The following is a 13144-nucleotide window of genomic DNA, read 5'->3' as shown; positions in this document are numbered from 1 at the left end:
TATATATTAGTTATAGACGATGTTGAATTAGTAATAAGAACTGGTAAGTTACTAGTGTCCTCGACAGTGAATACCCGTGCAAAACTATCATTGAACTCATTTACTATGTCAATGTCGTTTTCAATTATAAGACCCTTACTATCCTGCAGATTAGTAATTTCAGCTTTTAGAGCTCTTTTAGAGTTAAAATACTGGAAGAAACTTTTAACGTCATCCTTAGCCTCCAATGCGATCTTCCTTTCGACATTCCTTTTAGCTCGTCTAATGTCATTTTTTAATTCAGCCTGTAGATTTAGATACTCTTGCTTTATTATGTCATCATCAGTTATTTTCCATCTCTGGAACAAAGCCCTTTTCCTCCTTACTTTATACTTTATGTCCCTATTAAACCACCTAGGTTGCAATTTCCTAGATTTATTCTTGCTAGAAACAGGTATGAAGTCCTCTTGTACTTGCAATAATGTGCTTTTAAAAAATTCCCATGCCTCTTCAACAGTTTTGTTATTTAACTCCATCCAGTTCACGGTTTCTAGTTTTAATCTCATACAATTGAAGTTAGCCTTCCTAACATTATATATTTTTGATTTGGACTTTGCTCTTCGGGCACTAAACTTAACCTCAAATTTAACCATGTTATGATCGCTACTGTCAAGTGGTTCTAAAACATCTAATTTACCAATCCTGTCCTGGTTATTAGACAAAACAAGATCAAGAATGGCATCTCCCCTGGTAGGGGTGTTAACAAACTGAGTAAAAAAACAATCCTGTACTAATTCCACCATCTCAAGTTCATTTTCAGAAGAGCCAGCAACAATGTCCCACTGTATCCCCGGTAGATTAAAATCACCCATAACTACCACATCATTTTTATTGCTCATAATCCTAATATCACTGTATAACAATCTGCTTTCCTCAGCAGCTACATTGGGTGCTCTGTAACAAACACCGACAATTAGGCTATTTGAGTTTGTAGCATCTAATTTTACCCATATAGCTTCCGTACTTTTACTTATATCAGTAAGCTCCCTTGCCTGCAAGATTTCCTTTACATATACTGCAACACCACCTCCCTTCTTACCTATACGGTCTTTACGGAACAATGTGTAACCATCCATATTATATTCTTGTCCATCCTTATCACTCAACCACGTTTCAGTTATTGCTATAATATCATAAGAGTCCAATGAGATAAGAGCCTCTAAATCATGAATTTTATTCCTAATACTCCTGGCGTTTAAATACAGACAACAAAGGGTAGGCTTATTACAGTGCCTACTTATAATATGATTTTTTTGGGCTTTCCGTTTCCCCCCAGTTACATACTTAACTAACCTCCCTGCCCCCCCAGTCCCTAGTTTAAACATTCCTCAACTACTCTACAAATACGCCTTCCCAGTACACTGGTTCCCCTCCGGTTCAGATGCAACCCATCCGGCTTGAACAGGTCCCACCTGTTCCAGAAGGTCCTCCAGTGCCCCATAAACCTAAACCCCTCTTTCCTACACCATCCTTTTAGCCACGTATTTAATCTCCTTATCTCAGCTAACTTAGCCTCACTTGCGCGTGGCACGGGGAGTATTTCGGAAAATACTACCATGGACGTTCTGCTTCTAAGCTTATTGGCGACTTCTATAAATTTATCCTGCAGAACAGCCCTTCTACCCTTGCCTATGTCGTTGGTGCCAACATGCACCACGACAACTGGATCCACCCCAGCTGGGGCCAAAAGCTTGTCCACACGATCTGGAAGGTCTCCTACCTGGGCACCAGGCAGGCAAGACACCGTACGGGACCCTCTATCACGCGTGCACACATAACTGTCTACTCCCCTAATAATTGAATCCCCCACTACCACAACCTCCCTCTTTCTGGGGGGAGGGGGCTCCTCAGTGCCCAAGGGCCCACCTGCTTCCCCAGTCCCTTCCGGCTCTAAAGCTGGAAGCACCTGAAACCTGTTAGACACAGACACCTCAGGTGATGCCGCCTCTGTAACGTGTGTACGCCTTTTCCTGCGTCTACGACCTACGGTCACCCAGCTCTCTCGACCTCTCTGCTCTTCATTCTCCCTCCCCCCCGTTAGTGGCGTACACACCGTCTCCCTAAACGGCGTATCAACTAGCTCATCTAACTCACTGTTGCATTGGATGCGAGCCAGTTGCTCCTCAAGGTCGCGAACCTTGACCATGAGTGAGTCCACTAGCTTACATCGCTCGCAGATGAAGTCCGACTGGACACTAACGTCCAGAAGGGCAAACATCTTGCAAACGCAACACTGAGCTGGCCCCATAATTAACTAACTCACTATGACCCCGTACTCCCAGCCCAGTAAATTTATATAGTGTATTTAACTATAAAGATTAATTTGCGTAACAATAAATGCAGTAACGTGCGGAGTACACTAAAATAAGTTATTACTTGTGTTAAAACGGAACTTAATTATTATTTTATTAAAAATTTTAAACCTGATAAACTTACTACTACTTACCAGAAGAACTTCTGCCTGAACCAAGTATGAACTAAAAACAAGGCGAAATCGAAGTTGCTCTTGGGAGGTCGAAAAACCACAAAAACCCCCTCACAGCAGGCTACTGCCGGAGCGGGAAAAAAGTGGAAAATGTCCTCCCGGCCCCGACTGGCGACCGAGCAAAGCTCAGGAGCAACTGTCCTTTTCCGACGCTTGGTAGCGATACCGACGTTAGATGTTGTTAGTTATAATCGCCCCGCGGGTGTTCGTTACGGAGTTTAAACGCGGACAGAAAAACGCCGCGCACGCGACACCCGCAGCTCTCCGTCGGTAATAATCGCGCTGTTGATTAACAGACAGGACAGACAAGCACTCACGCTGACCGAAATAAGAACAATAAATAGAAATAAACAGCCACCCACGTAAACAGGTAAAGCACACAAACACTCAAAACACTCCAAAAAAACAATCCCAAACAATCGCTGCAGCTCAACACCACTCTCTCGCAGCAATCCCAGCAATCCTCGCAGCAATCCCAGCCTAATCCCAGCCCAGACATGTATAATCATCTCACGTAGGAGTCGACACTACAGTCAAATTGTCAGCCTTGGACGTGTAGGCGGCGAGAATCACATCATTCACATTCGACTGACTTTAAACTGCTCTGCGGGGCAATAACAAAACGGATAGCTGGAAACAATGCGGGCAGCACTTTCTCGGACATTGCATACCAAAGGCGGATGGACAAACTAGCTAAGCGAATTAGCATATCTGCACTAGCGTACCAAGTGGTGTATGTGATAGGGGAATGATATTCCAAGCTCTGCTGCCAGGGAGATTTTCTTTCACAGTTCCTCTGCGTTTATTAGTTTTCGCACCTTCTACTTGCTTTGCCACAATATATATATGTATATATATATATATAAACATTAAAACAATAGACACATAATACGGAAAAAAACGTACATTTCATAATAATGAATGTGGCATGTACATCCAATAATCCATAGCTGCCCATCCAGTACAGGAACTGTGATGAGGCTGGAGGCCGTCCCAGGAATCAACGGGTGCTACAGCTCATAATCACGCACTGATCACAATTTATAGACATCAATTTCCCAAGCAGCGTGTTTTTGGACTGCAGGGGGGAATCCCACACAACCACAGGCAGAACAAGCTAAATCTACACATGCCAAGCCTGGGGGGGGTGGGGGGGGGAATTGAACCAACTGACTACGGTGCTAATCACTGAGCCCGCACACCAGTTACGGCAGGCATCTTAGCTTCTAAGTTTCGCATCATAATTTTATATATTTCTGTGCTACAATAATATTAGCTTGCTAAGCAATGCAGGTAGTTACTGTTGTTTGTGAAAGATACACCCAGACATGTATAATTCTGCATGGCAGGTGACCTTATTTTAGACCAGAGTGGCCCAGAGTCTCGACATCCCCAAAGTGATAAATTAAGTGAGTTTCTCTAGCTCTGAATGTCAGCAGAGTATGTGAACGCTCTAGATGCATAACTTCAACGAAGGATTTTTCGGATGGTACCAAACCTGCCGATCTCTTCGAATATAAAAAATTAACTGAGTCATTTCACTGAATGGCTACAGAGGTCAGGATGTCCTTATCTCATTTCCTTTGTAGCGAAATATCTGACAAAACGTGGAAAGGGTAAAAAATAATTGCGCATAAAAAAAAATCTCCAAAAAAATACCCTGTGGCAATACTGACATTAATCATGAATAAAGGAATATTTAATCTGGTATTTTTGTTTCATGACTTGTAACAAAAATCCATACACAGCTTTTATAATGAACAGGGCTATTAGAGGCGTTCAGATTAAAATGAACTTTATTGTTTTCACCTAAGGCCCCTGAAAATACCCTTCGCTACGTTACATCCCATCTTTATTAAAACACACCGCGCTCCCCGCGTTCGCCCGTTAAATAGCGAGATGGTAATACCTTGACGACGGCTGGACGGGACGCGGGCACTTCGGTGACCGTCACGGGATTAGCCTGTGCACTCGAGCATCTCCATGGCGATGTGCGCGCAACACCTCAGCGTTTTATCAGCATGGCCTACATTAGGTGATTTAAAATACATAGCTCAGTAAAAAAAAATGAGGTTAGCCCAACACATAATTCATCTGCAGCGTTAAAAGTCAGGCAGCAAGAAGACAACGGTTTTGCAGAATGCGTTTCTCACTTACTGGAGCGCGCCCAATGCTGGAGAACCCACTACAGCTACAGAGAAGTGTGGGATTGATTGTCATCTTTTATTCTTTCACACACCCCCCCCTTCCCCCACTCTGTCCCAGCATGGTACCAGCCTGACCCCGCGCCTAAAGATTCCCCCCCTCCACCCCCAATGTGAGGAGTGCAGCGATCGATAATGATGCAGACTGGGCGACACTTTAGGAGCTAAAAGCCAAACGTGTTTGTACAGACCCCCAGGGTCCCGCTCTGTGTGGCGTAACGGTACACCGGCACCTTCCTGGAGGTGGCGCCGCCCGGTTCCTCGTCATGGCAACCGGGGTTAAGGCTGGGTCATCGGGCTGGCAAGGCGCAGTGACTGAACCGCACGAAGGGAATGGATGCAACGTTGGTAAACGTCCTTCAGAGCGCAGCTAGGGACTCCCTACTACCAAAGCGTGATCGCATAAGTAATTAATAACTGTGCCTGGGGGGGGGGCTTACAACTTCTTTTTGTACTTGAATATATTTGCCTCCAACCACTTTTTAGCAATTTTTTTGCGTCGTGGAAAAGAGGTACTGTTTCTTACCAAGATCAAGAAGCATTGCAAATTTGTTCTCTGCTGCCCATTGGTATCTTTCCACTTCTACTCTCTCCCAGCAAAAGGAGCATGTGTCATATGCTGCTCTGAGTAACGGTCCCACAAATGCATAGGGTGCTACACTGCCTGTACCTGTTTCTTGCAGGAATCTTTTTTGATAGTATCTTACATCCAAAGAAGTCGGTTTATTTCCAAATTCGGCATCACATTTCATTCTCTAGTATGATGTTTGGTCTGAGGTTGGACACTGTGTTGCTCCATACGTCTTTTTCATTAGTCAGATGATTCTTAGGAATAAAATTGCATAACTGTTGTAATTTAAACAATGATTATATTTCAAAAATGGTAACACTTTACTTGAGGGGGAACAACAAACCTAGAAAACTCACTACTCAAGTACAAATCTTGAACAAATATAGTAACTGCATGAAATACATCAACCATTATGAATGACTAATGATGAACAATCATGGGATCGGTACTAACATTTAGTTTTTGGTTAATTCATGCATTAAGTAAGAGTGTAGTACTACATTATTTCTGCTCTCTATAGTGTTACCAGGAAACGTAACTCACTGACTCACTCTGTGACCGAAGTCATTCAGTAGAAACCAGGGGTGTCCAATCTTATCCAGGGAAAGGGAAAGTGTGCATGCAGGTTTTTGGGGTAACCATTCGGTCAGCTGTTCAAACCCAGGTGTGAGGATTCTTTATCCAATCAGTCGTCTGATTAGTGATCTAATTTGGGATTTGTGGTGAAAACCCGCACACAAAACGGCCCTTCCTGGATAAGAGTGCCCACCCCTGATATAAACCTTAGATTTATTCCAGAATTATTTCTCAAGTCTCTTGTTTCTCATGACATGTGGTTTAGTTGGACTGGTCTAACTGGCCTTTACTGTGTGACTGTATGTGAGCGTGGCTGCACCGTGCCTTATCTCATTTGCTTCCTGAGATCTCTATATATTTACAATTTAGGAAAAACAGAATGCAGTAAATTCCTACTGACATCTAAATACCAACCAAAGTAGAAACTAAATCAACCTAAAAAGTTTAAACCCAGATATCTCCAGATAAACACAGCATCCTCCTTTGCAAGGCCAATGCATAATCTATCACAATTTCTCAGTATGCACCCAACGAGATATTGACTTACAAAGGACCTTTATTTTCACTGTTTTATTTGTGCGCATTCAATTTGTTGCTGCTTTGTTGCCGGACAAATGAAAACAGAGAGCAGGCATATAGGCGAAGGCTGTAAGCTTTACAACAGATTTTCCAAGGGCTTCCAATGTCAGTCTTTATTTTGCAATGTATGAGTGCAAGTTTTCAGAGCGCCGCTGACAACCAGATCCTGTCACTGTTTTTTTAATCTGCAGCTCTTTATCCTAATGGTCATGTCACGCTGGAACAAAGGGAAGGACAACGGTGGTGGTGTGGGGTCTCGACAGGCAGCTTTATCCCCTCATACCTCCAGGGTTCAGGGTTTGAATCCCAACATGGAGGTTGCACATCATAAAATTGCTTGCAGGGGTGTGTGCCCCATGACGGACTGGCATCCCTTCCAGGGGATACCCAAGCCTTGTGTCCTGTGCTGCTTGGGATGGGCTCCAGGCCCCCACAACCCCTTAAAATCGGTGCATCACCTTGGACTCGAACCACAGTCTGATTTACTGGACAAAGATTAAATGTATGTTCATAGGAGGTCATGGACAATGGAAAGACTGTACCTAGTATGGTACAAAAAAATATAGACCAGACCGTTTCTGTCCCTGTAAATCCCCTCGGAAATTCCCGCTAAGAGGCTGTCAGCGGCTAACACAGAAAATAGATTAGCATAAAAAATGCATGAAAGGACTGTGCAAATTAACAGTGGAATTAATGAATCACATCTGCATTGAATTAATGTTACATGGAGACATTGAAAGAAAATGTGGATATTAACCCCAAAGTATAAGAACTGAATGTCGTTTATTTAAATGTGCAACATTACACATTTTTGCATAATTGCAGGAATCTAAAAAACATTCCTCTATTGTGTACGTTGCAGAGAAGAATTTATATCAGATTTTGAGGGAGTAATTAAATGAACACTTTTGGTATTCGAAAAAATCCCACTAGATTTTATCTTGTTGCAGCTAAAATTAATTAAGGTATAAATAAGACACCTAGTTAGCTAGACTATCTAGCTAAAATGATTAGTTTCACTGCACCAGTTTCACTGCACTACACCAGTTGTTATTGCTATTTTTGTTTATAGGGAGTTTTCACACTGCACCCTCACTAAAGAGGAAAACAGTAGCAGCAGAGGTGAAAGGTGCCTAAATTATCATCTACAAGAAGCAGAGGTTCGATAAAGAGGAACGAGCGTCAGCAAATGCCTCTGGAGCGTGCACTGGCCTCCCTCCCTTCACGCGCCCGTCAGCATCCCCCTTAGAGCCACCCCTTAAGCGCGTGCGACACTTCACTTAGCAGTGTCGCCTTACTGTCACTGGCGCTGTCTCAGGGCACCGTTTGACGCTGATATTATGGACGTTCCGGGCTTCAGCGCAGCCCAATCCGTGTAACAAAGAGGGCTTCATCTTTCAAAGAGAGCAACGCTGTAGCCTGTGGGATAATTAGACCACGGGCTAATGCGTGGTACAGCACGTTTGGGCAGCCCGAAAAATGCCAACCTGTCTTGATAAAGTTGCCACGGTAGAACAGGTTTAAGTGCACTGATGCAATGACCACTGGGGAGTTTCTTCACTTGTTTTTTCAAGAGATGCTCTATTGATTGAATTTCTGCAGCGAACACGCATGGGGTCATTTATTCTTATTGTCCAGCCCTAAGCAGAAAGCAGTGTCAAATTTATCAATAAAGATGAACTCTGCAAAACTTTTTGCATTTTCACTTTGCTTCACTCTCACACTTAAAAAAAGCTGCATTTAAATAAATGAATTTAACTTCACCAGTAAAATGAACTGACTTCTACGTCTACTGGTCTTGAATGCCTTGCACGAGATTGCACCAGGAGGGCGCGCATGCGTTTGTGCATGCCTCAGCACCGAACTCCTGTCAGCTGGTAGTTTTTTCGGCCCACCCAGGTCTATATTGCACCTCTCAGGAGAGCCAGCGGCAGCTGAAGCAGTAGTGCATCGCGAGAGCAGCCAACACATTCTGCAGAGGTGCTAATGCTTTGGTGAGTCCAGACTCCCTGGCCTACTTAAACCCTCCTCTCCCGACGGAACCATCAGGCTCGTCTCTGTGGAATTCCCCTTAGAATCGGCGGATTACCTTGGACTCACAGTCTGATTTACTGGACACAGGATTAATACCTCTACTCAATCTAAGTTACCTCACAACCCCTATAAAGCATTTCTGGATAGATAATATGCTACTGTCATGCAATCATACCAAAGCTTCCTTAAATGTATGGTACATTTTTTATGATTTATTATTATTTTTTGCAATATGTAAGTTTGAGAACTGTGTATTGACTCGCACAGTGACTCACTGGATCTCAGACAGCACTGTTTCTGCTAATAAACACTAATTAATCGCATTAAATGCCTCATTCTTGTGGGGCAGGTGTCCCCTTTGCCGAAACCAAAACAGATCCCCAGATCCCAGGAGGGCATTGGGAGGTAGGAGTTTTTAAAGCTCCTCAAGTCATTCAGTTGCATTTAAGTAGTTTGGCAACAACAAAGATTCTTTCACAAGTAAAATCATCATTTTGAACCGGAAGTACTAAACAGGGGTTAAAATGAGCCGTGCAATGGGCTGGCGCCCCATCCTAGGCTGTTCCTCGGCTGGCGGCTGTAGCCTCTGGGATTGGCTCCGGACCCCCCATGACTAAATAGGCTAAGCGGTTACAGACAATGGATGGATGAACTGAAGGGGGTACTGCAGGTGGTGGTCCACATCTGCAGGTGGTGGTCTACATCTGCAGGTGGTGGTCTACATCTGCAGGTGGTGGTCCACATGATCTCCTAGTGTTGGCGTAGGTCACTTCGGTTTGTTCTGTCTAAAAACATGCACTTTGGTGAATCAGTGTCTCTAAATTGCCCACAGTGTGAGAGAGTGTATGCACTGTGACGGCCTGCACTGCCATCCGCGGCGTGCCCTGCGTCATGCCCTGCACTGCCATCCGCGCCGTGCCATTCGTCATGCCCTGCACTGCCATCCGCGGCGTGCCCTGCGTCATGCCCTGTACTGTACTTAATGGCATAAGCTCCATGCTCGTCAAGATACTGTTCTGGGTAAGTGGAAATGAATGGATGGAAAAACTGAAGAATTATTGGAAAGGTATTGTTCAATTGCACTTATTTAACTTTGGTTTTGCTGTTCTGACAAATAATTGGCTTCAAGCTGCCTTAGGATCTGAACACAATATGAAACAAAGGAGTCTTAGTAAGAGCTGCCAGGACCAGCGACATAAAGCAACCATCTCACTTACTTCTACTTACTTACTACTTACAAGGTTCTCAACAGCACTACACAATCTCACCATAAATGTATTACTTCACTGTTGCTAACAGGTAACTATGGTCATATTAATTGTTTATTTACTGCCTTTTTACAATAAACTCTTGAAAATCATCTATAGGAAACCCCATCATTTATATTAATAAAATCTGATTTATTGCTAATTAAACACCACATAAATATGCATTGTGTGGCATTTAATGTATGCTGTGTGGTTTATAAGAATGAATTTTCAGCAGGGAGGAAAGAGATGATTAAATTCACTATCGAGGGGGGGGGGGATACAAACGGCAGCCTATTATGCTAATTTTCTCTTCCCAGCTGATAAGACCGTCATTGAAATTTTGTAAGGAGGACATCTTCATGATAACATCAATCTTTCAATCTACATTTTAATTCTCGTTCAGGACAGTAATGGAAAATAGCCATTTCCATTTTTTTCACCCAAAAACAACCCGAAACAGGTATGCTCAAAACTGGAACACAAGTCAATTAAAATACAGAAAACTGTGTTTATAATTTAATTGCATTGACTCTATTTCATTGTCTTTTCAAACTGAAGGCAATTTCCTGAAAAGATATTTATCTGCATAAAGGTGGCTGAGCTGAAGATTACATAAAAAAAACAGATGCAATAAAAACAACCAAAATCGAACACTTTTGCCTGTAAAATTTGTTTCTGACTTTCACATAAGTCATCTGAAAAAATTATAGTTTTTAACTGATGCTGACATTTTGAAATGATTTTGACAATGGTCATTTTCAAGAAATGGGTGACAAACTGCTATCAAGATCAGCTGTACTATGAATATACAATCTTTTGTCTAGCCCCCCTGTTTCGCTCTGTCCTGTATTTTACACTTTACGTCCTGTGTAAACCCTCCCCATGTCACTTGTTGTCTGTCTAGTATGCCGATTGGTAAATTAATAGTAAATATTTTCAGTAGTCTTTGATTCATGGTGGTCTCCCCATCACGTCTAAATTTCTGCTCTTATAATCGTAAAACTACGGGCAGCTGGGAGACTCTGCCTGACAGACAGTCTGCAGTGAATGCAGGCTGGATACTGAAGGTCCATTTTAACCTTGCTCTGCCCATACATCCGGTTTAAGCTGGAGATCGAATCCACAGCCAAGGATGCTTTGGCGCCATGTTACCACCGTGCTTGCATTCGCCAGCCCGTTGTGTAGTCCTAGATCACAGAGCCTCAAAATCAGTCCCCCCGCCCTGATAGTTTCAAGGCACTTTTTTTTTAACCAAAAAGAAATATTAAATTGACTTGTCAGTCTTGCTTAGACCATGAACAAAGGCGTCCCTTTGGCTTGAGCTCCTGATAGCGTTAATGGGTTTTCATGGAAAGACTTTGAAGGCCAAGAAAAACATATTTGGGGAACCTGGTATTTAAATGTGTAATTAAATTTCGACCACGGTGTTTGTGTTTGGGTTTTTGGTGACTTTTTTTTTCGAGGGGGGCTATATCTTTCGCGATAAACTGGCACACAGAGGGGGGTCAAAAGCCTTGCACTGATGAAAAAGAATACGGTATCAATAATGCATGCGTGGTCCATTTTAGATCTGGCCCGGCTGTCCGAATGTGGGAAGAGAGGAGATAAGACCAGAGATGGGAGGGAACAGACGTGGGAAAACACAAATAATCCGTGGAGCCGCAACCCCTTGGCTGCACGGAAGAGCGAGCAGAAAGCCACCGACCAAAAAAAAAAAAAACGGCAGAAATATCTCTATGAATGCAGAGACCCAGAAAGACACGTCCTGCGGATGGAATCTCCTCTTCAGCATACAGATCTTTCATTCCCGTCCGCAGAAAAGGTACGGAACGGGCCGCATTTCTATCACGATCTTCATATCTCGGCCGTTTGATATCAAATAACTGACTGGCAGAGCAAATTGATTTTCTTTCCCCGACGTGGGACGTGTGCAGACGCGACCCGATTCTCTGTTTCGCATCCGTTGCCCCGCCAACCCCCCCCCCCCCACTTGTGTATTCCCAGCCTACCTACGCGGCCTACGTTCATGTGCCTCTCACTCATGCGGGTATCTGCCCATGGCTTCCCCCCCCCCCCCGTGAAGTCTGACTTTCAGAGAGGCGTAGCACTGGCGCACCGATCCTCCCTCTCATTAGAAGACAGCCCCCCCACCCCCTTTCCGGCGGAGCCTCTGCTTCAGATCGGGGCCCACAAATGCGATGCCCCCTCTGCATATCCTTGGCTAGCCAATGACTCGCCTCCCTCGCAAGATCAAATAGAAGAGGCTCCCATCTTCGCTTGCGCTCATTACTTGTTTTATTTCCAGTCTGCCTGGATCTCTTGAAAGAAGCCAGGTTCCTGCCCTCGGAGGAACCCGATTTGCCCATTCAGCTGACGAGAGCCCCCCAATAAAGGCAGGCTGGCAGTCTCCATAATACCAAATCCATAATTATTTCCAGGATCATTAGAGTGAGCTCAGTCCAGTTTTTTTCTTTCTTTTTTCCTTTATCAAAGGCAGTTTTTTTTGATGGGGACAGAAAGGCTCGACAGGAATTTGCAGAAGTTGTTTTTTTTTCCACAAAGATCCTGCTGCCTCCATATCTTAAGAGTGGTGGCAGTGGGTGGATTGTGAGGTCAGGAAGGCTATGACAAACAGCGGATGACTAATGACACAGTGTATGCGCTGTGCATAGCCCCGTGTAATTAAATGCACATCACCACCAAAACGAGTGCACACTTTAAGCATTACTGCTCAGGTGAGGTTTCATTACTGCAAGATCAAAAGTTTAGACTCTTCAAACACATAAAGGGAATGTCGAGAGAGACAGAAAAAAACCTGCTTAGAAGGGGAATCAGAGAGTTTTCGATCAGACATTAATTGACGGTCGGGTCTGTTTTGATATTGGGTAGATGTTTTATTTCAAAAAAGAACTTACTGGCATGATCTGTCATTCTAGACCCTGAAGATGCAACAACAACGACGATCCCGATTCCTAGCTAAATTTCTCAGTTTGGTGGAAAAAAGTATTGATTGACCAGCTTGTTGTGTTGGCTGATGATGAATAGATCCCTAAAGTAACTCATGAAATAATAATAATAATAATAATAATATCTTCTATAGCCGGGTTACCAATAGTAAATCCTCTGAAACTGATGGCTGCCTAGGTAGTATGACTGCGATGCAACTGTTGCTATGGAAACATTAAAAAGGAAGTTGAGCGGCCATTATTAGTGTCATTGTTCGTTTATTTGTAGAAGCATGGTCTTCCTGCGCGGCGGCCGTTTGCATCGGATTAATTACGAAAAACATCTGCTACCCGGATCGGTTAGAGAGAGTAACATCGGATTTTTTTCCCTCCACTTATGTTAGGTTCTCAGAAGCATAACAGGAAGCTATTAACGACCAACACACAGATTGTTTGGCTAA

The 13144-nt window shown here is 43.6% G+C and overlaps 1 protein-coding gene across 8 annotated transcripts in view; it reads right to left on the bottom strand.

The window, feature by feature from the left end:
• LOC111855497 (teneurin-1-like) overlaps positions 1-13144 on the bottom strand; it is a 365325-nt gene that overhangs the window by 139622 nt on the left and 212559 nt on the right. The window lies entirely within an intron of this gene.

The sequence above is a fragment of the Paramormyrops kingsleyae genome, chromosome 10, assembly GCF_048594095.1.
Source record: "Paramormyrops kingsleyae isolate MSU_618 chromosome 10, PKINGS_0.4, whole genome shotgun sequence".
NCBI classification, from domain to species: Eukaryota; Metazoa; Chordata; class Actinopteri; order Osteoglossiformes; family Mormyridae; genus Paramormyrops; species Paramormyrops kingsleyae.
Note: the sequence above shows the minus strand (reverse complement) of the source record. Positions and strands in the feature narration are given on the sequence as shown.